The following is a 7,224-nucleotide window of genomic DNA, read 5'->3' on the forward strand; positions in this document are numbered from 1 at the left end:
TTCATTCATTCGAACTTGAGCCTAGATGTCTTCCTTGAGGCCACTGACGAAACATTCCAGATAAAAGGAATCCCCTAGGACCTCAATCTTGATTGTTGAGAAATGGCAACAAGAAATTCTAGTTTAATTTGTCCTTGAATTAAATTGTGAATTAAAATCAAATTCTATTCTCATAGAAACTTGTAAATAGTTAACTAAGTTTAATTGACTTAATTATCTTAGGAATTTTGAGTTGGAAGTTGTTCTGTAGTCATGTATATGTTCTCCCTAAATTTTAGGGGTTCGGGATGAGTTTATTTGGGTTGTAATTAGATAACTCAGTTTTACTAAGTTATAGACAGTTAAACTAGTTCTAACTATTTGTGGGACTAGTAGAGGTATAGTAGTGAGTTGGTGCACTGGTGCATCCTCAATGCTACTCGAGCTAACTAAATATTCCCTCATGAGAAACTCATGCATTTCAGTTCAGAGAAAGACCCAGTTGATACTAGAGTGCAGGAATAGTGTACTATCAATTGAAGAATGATCTCAATTATATAGATCATGCATGCAATCAAAAGATGACCTAAGTTTGGATTCCAAAGTTATGGAAGAAGGGATTCCCAATTAAGTATGGGCTATTCTTCTCAGGAATTTCGCAAGAAAATAGGGGCTTAGCAGGTAGCAAAAATTGGCTAATTGTTGGTCAATGCGGGCTTGTGAGGCAGAGAGTTGATCATACTTGTGTAGGAATTGTTCTTGTGAGAACAATCTTTGTATTATCATTGAGATTTTTTATTAATGCAATAGATAGTTGGGGTTTTGAGTAGTGGCTTTCCCCAAAGAAACAATTGTGTTATATGTCTTTGATCATCTTCTTCTTGTCAGATATTGTTTTCATCGATCATTGGTTTCCGTTGTTTAAAGAGTAGAGTAGATTCTTGTCTTGTGTTTTAGTAAATTACATGAGCTATGAATATACAGGAAAATCTACATGGTATCAAAGCTGAAGATAGTATACTGGAGGACATTTCGAAGTTTTCAATTTTGGGTTACAGGTGAAATTCAAATTTGCAATACATACTTCAGGATCGGCAAATGGATTTCTACGGTTTGAGGCTCGTGTATGCCTTGGAAAGAAGCTAAAAATATATAGCCTAGAAAGATAGGATGGAGATTGTGCTGGAGGATAATGGCCTCGAGGAATTCATTTATCAAGAAATTCCTAAACCAACAACATCGAATGCACAGAATCTGGCCGAATATAAGAAGTGTGTGGCAAAGGTGAGGCGGATAATCCTTGAGGGAGTTCAATACCACATTGTCTCGAGTCTCCATGGGAAGGAAACTTTGTATGTTATGTGGAAAGAATTGACGGACCTATTCCAGAACATCGGTGAACATAAGAAGTTGGCACTGAAAGACAAACTTCGAAAAATCAAGATGGAGAAAGGCGAGACCATTCCAAAATACTTGACCAAGTTCACTCACTGTCATGATGAGCTTGGAAGTGTTGGAATAATTATTTCTGAGGATGATATGGTGAGCCTAGATCTCCTAGGCCTTCCCAAGAGTTGGAATAGCTATCAGGACTCTATCAATGGGAGGGAGAAGTTGCCATATTGGGAATGACTGTGGTTGGATTTGGTGCAGGATGAGATCAGAAGGAACACTAGAGATGGCTCCTCATTAAAGACTGATGGTGAGGAAAATTGTGTCTTAGTGGGTAAGGCACAAAAGGGGAAGGGAATCCATCCCATTCCAAATCGGATTCTTTCCATGGAGGTAAGAAGAAAGACATGTCGAAAGTTAAGTGCTTTCATTGTCACGAGCTGGGCCATTCTCTGCTCAAGAGGTCCAAGAAGAAGTTCTCAGGAGGAGCGGCGGGTGAGGCTTTGGACTCTAAATTCGAATTGGACTTTACTCTCATTGCATGCATGGTGTCATCAATGATGGGTAGTGTATGGTACCTTGACAGTGGATCTTCCACTTTGGTTTCCACAACCATCCTAAAATTAGCCCAACTCCCCTCCCCTGGCCAAAGTAACCCTTTTGTACATATCATCAATCTAAGACCCTCTCTAAAAAGAACATCAAAACCTTCTTCAAGCCTTTTGACGTGGCGAATTTTCTCTATGCCAACAAGGGGAACCAACCTGATCGCAAACCCTAATTACATCTGCTTTCGTTTGGAGTGGCTATTTCCAACGGGTTTTAAAGGATCCCGTGAACTGTTATGGGTTTTGAAAGATTGCTCCCCAGGGGAAGACTTCAATTAAATCAACAAAATAAATAGCTAACCTATATGCATCAAATCCTATCTACACTGATTCTACCTACTGATGTTAGTCTTAACTATTCTAGCCTATCCTGCAAGAGCATAGCAAAAGGAGATTAAACATCATATATAGATTCCAAGTCCAAATGAATCAATTACTGAGTTCACCGATGAACGGGATGTATCAAAGCTTAATTGCAATCTAATTACTCATACAGGAATACACATTCCTTTTATACAAATAAAAACTTGCAACTGATGTTTAACTAGCTTTCAAATCAGCAACCACCCATGAGTTAACCATGACAACAAATTCTATTCAAATAACCAAGACTAGTCACAAAATCTATGTTATCACTATGCAAAACATATATATATATATACATATACATATACATATACTATATATATATATATGTATATGTATATGTATATGTATATGTATATGTATATGTATATGTATATATATATATATATATATATATATATATATATATATATATATGTCTATATGTATATGTACATGTATATGTATAAACATGTATATATATATATACATGTTTATATATAAACATGTATATATATATATATATATACATGTTTATATATATACATGTTTATATATATATATATATACATGTTTATATATATACATATACATATACATATATATATACATACATATATATATATATATAATACATTCTTAGATATATATATATATATATATAGATATATATATATATATATATATATATATATATATATATGTATAAAGAAGACTGTTTGAATCAAGAAGAAGCCTTTTTGTGGACTCTTTTTCCTTTCGTTTTATGTTTAGAATCAGGGTGTTGTGGCTGGCGTAGATATATATATGTGGGTGTTGTTGTTGTGGGTGTTGTTGCTGGCGTATATATATATATATATATATATACGCCAGCAACAACACCCATAGCTACGCCAGCAACAACACCCACAGCTACGCCAACAACAACACCCACATATATATATATATATATATATATATATATATATATATATATATATATATCCATCTACGCCAGCAACAACACCCTGATTCTAAACATAAAACGAAAGGAAAAAGAGTCTAAAAAAAGGTTTCTTCTTGATTCAAACAGTCTTCTTTATTAGCAAAATAAATCAACCCTATTCTGCCCAAAAAAAAGTCCTCCTCTCATCTTCGGAGGTAATACTTATGCAGAACAAGACTGACCTTCTGTCTTCCCCCCGACTTTCCATCTTCCTCCTCTTTTCAATATGCAAATTAAAATATACAGACGTAGATTCGATCGGAATACACAGGCAACACATGGAAACCCGACCACGAATGCCTAAATCCAGACCTTAAATAGAATACACCTGCGTACATAAGCTCTTCGGGTCCACTCATGCATCGCACATCGCAATGGCTTAGGGCCGAGGTATATCCCATATGGGTGTTTGCGATGTGATTAAATATCTGATCGCATCGGAGATCACGATTTCCCCTCGCATTTCGCAAGACTTGTGGCCCAAGGTTAAGTCCTTCTTTGGAATGTTGCGATGCGGGATTTAACAGCAGTCCTTCCCTATTGCTTGTCATAAGTTCCTTGGTTTCAGCTTGGTCTTGTTTGCATCTTTTACCCATATCCATTCCTAATTCTCACGCATCTGTTCTTCGATCTCGCTTTTCTTCTCTTGGTCCTCTCCTGTAGAAATAATTAACATTAGCTAAGATTATAAAAAATATGATAGAAATGCCAAACAAACAAATCTTGCCCTCATTAAAACTTTATAAAATGATAAAGGCGTATCAAAATCAAAAGGAGCGAGTGTGAAAGAATCGGCCCCTAGTTCAGCCGAAGTCGTGAAGCGATCAAGTCGCAATCGCATATCACAGCGGGTAGTCACCTGCAACACCACCCCTAGTTCCACTGATTGTGATTTGCGATTGGTCAGACCCGGAAATATATGTGTCGCGTTTCATAGTTGTGGCGGATCCACCATATCGCATCGCGCCTTATGTATAAGGGTTGGGGCTCTGCCAATTGTGATTTACAATGGGATGTGGACCTGAAAACAAATGTGTCATGTTCAATAATCCCGGCGGGTCCACATATCACATCGCGCCTTATGTATAAGGAGCTTTGCCGATTGTGATTTGCAATGGGATACGGACCCGAAAACATATGTGTCATGTTTAATAATCCTGGCAGGTCCGCATATCACATTGCGCTTTATGTATAAGCGTTGGGGCTCTACCAATTGTGATTTGGGATGGGATGCAAACCCGAAAACATATGTGTCATGTTTAATAATCCCGGTGGGTCCGCCACATCGCGGAATGTTGAGGCTTGGGCCGATACACTGGTTGAAAGTGCGATTTGCGATAAGTGACATCATGGTTGACCGTTGGATCATATTCTCTAATCAATGGTGGCGAAGTTTAAATGAACATCACATCGCAATGTTTCAATGGTGAGGGAATGGACCTTGGGCTTTAAGGAAGTGCGATTGCGAGATTCGATGTGATCGGAGACTTGATCACATCAAAAATATCCATGTGAGATAGACCTTTGCCCTTAACCAATGCAACACATGATATGCGATAAGGCATGCAACGAGAAATGTGTACAGACCAAGGAAGTGTGGAGAAGGTAAGTTATGTATGCTTGTAGGGTATTTCTACTATAAAAGCATTATAATATAAATAATGACGCGATAGAAGGTTTTATGGGTTGAGTCCACATACAACCACAGTAAAGAGTGAGGTTTGGTTATATGTGCGGGCAGAGTACCATGAAGGTTTATGAGGATTGGAAAAAGTCTTGATGAAATATATGAATGAAGGAATAGACTAGGTTATAAATGAACCATGCCACAGAGATTTATTAAGGGGCCCATTCAAAATTGCCACCAAAATAGGTTTTAATAGGGTGGTGGTTGTGGCCACAACAAAATGGCAAACTACTGGATGAACCAGTTATCTCTGTTACCAAATAAACTTTGATCCGTATAACATCAAGGTGTTATGATAAACTTGAAATGTGAACTGTATAGACGGGCAGGCATGGGTTCCACTTCAGCATTAGTCGCTTTAGGCGAGATAAAGACAAATAACTTCTACTTACTGATAGGGTGTTGACAGGAATTCTCCAATGGTCATATTATGGGATTTATTGACCTTCCTTTACCTGTTTTTTACTTTCAAAATCCTTTCACGGCCATCACCGGTTTGTCAATACCTATTTAGGTGTGTACCTCAGCTCTTTATCACGCATCAAACTTGATGTAGATATGTTTATCTGCACTTTATGTAAGAAATTTTAGTGCTATACTTTTCGTATGATCGAATGGGGCGTAGTCATGGATCATGCCATATTTTTAAACCGCTTAAGTAAGGTTGGGCTTGATTTTTCAACCGGTACTCTTGAGTCCAGCAACAGTTCCTACTCCAACTGGCTTCCCAGACAACCTGTCCTTCCATATTGGCACAAGGATTCAACATTTCATTTTCTTTTAAATAAGACCTTCTAGTTTCAAGCACAAGGACTAGAGCATAATTAAATTTGCCACAGGATATATGACAGCAAGCTTAGCCCATGAAAGGAGGTTTACTTGTAGATGACAGATATTGGAAATTTTAGTGTGGTGAACAGAACCAATGGAGAATGACTGCAAACCTCATAGGCAAGTATAGGCTAGGTCTGGTGGGATTTTAAAAATACAGCATTCCGCCATGCCAGTCCAGTTGTGGTTACATATTTTTCATTTATAAAGATGCCCTTACATGCTCCATGTATCCAAGTTATCAACAAAGCCTTCCTCATTCCCAATAGGTGCCAATGAGCGGCTTCGACTCAAATTTTACCGCTGATTTTCCAGTTCTCACTGGCTCATGGAAGGCTCACTTGATTTTCAAGGTAATAATGAATTTAGGATATGCAGACTCACCAGCAGGTTAATGAGGGAAGCGAAAAGCTGAAGGTAGCGAATGAGGGAAATTGGAAGAGAGTTATAAAAGGTGGAAATGAGACTTAAAGACCGAAATCAATTGGCTAAAAAGGACTGAAATTCAAAACAAAAGGAAGATAAACTTTGCGCAAAAACAAGAACGAACAGAATGAAAATATAACTAAGCTAACAGAAAAATAAAAATGAATCCTAACCTACTCATGAGGTAACCACCATGTGGTGCTTACCGGAAGTATCTCTTAAGATGTTGGCCATTAACAAGGAGTTTTTCGGTTTCTCCCTGTAAATTTTTCAATCTGTAGGTTCCCTGACCAATCTTTTCCTCAACTTGGAACGGCCCAACCATAGGTGTTGGAATTTTGTGTGCTTACCTTTTGGCTCACTCAATTTGTCCCATTTCAAAACAAGCTCTCCAACTTGGTAGTCCTTATCTCCTACCAGATGGCGATCGAACCATCTCTTCACAATCATTTGGTGATTTCTAAATTTATTTCTGGCTTTATCTCTCAATTCCTCCAACCTCACCAGTTCGTTGATCCTTTTTTGAAGAAAGGCTGAAGGGGTCCCTCTCGAAGCTTAGGAGAGCTGTAAAGAGGGAAGGGTAACATTGGGAGGAAGGATGGCTTCCTATCCATAGACGAAGAAGTATGGGGAGTTCCTAATGCTACTTTTGGGGCAACCCTATCAGCCTAAAGGGAATTTTTTATAGTGTTGTTCCAATTCCTCTAGTTGTCGATGACAGATTTATGGATTATGCGGATGGGGTGTTTATTTGACAAGTCTGCAACTCCATTTCCCTGGGGGTAATATTTTGATGCATACCTTATGTGAATTGATTTATCGATAGCAAATTCAGTCAATTTTAGTGATGAAAAGTAAGAAGCATTATCAAATATGAGAGCGTCAAGGATGCCAAACCTGTTGATAATAAATTTCTCAATAATAGATATTACCTCGTCTTCGTTAACCTTCCGAAGCGGGATGGCTTTGGT

The sequence above is a fragment of the Pinus tabuliformis genome, chromosome 1_2 (assembly GCF_031772625.1).
Source record: "Pinus tabuliformis cultivar Carrire ecotype Pingquan chromosome 1_2, CPIR1, whole genome shotgun sequence".
Classification (NCBI taxonomy): Eukaryota; Viridiplantae; Streptophyta; class Pinopsida; order Pinales; family Pinaceae; genus Pinus; species Pinus tabuliformis.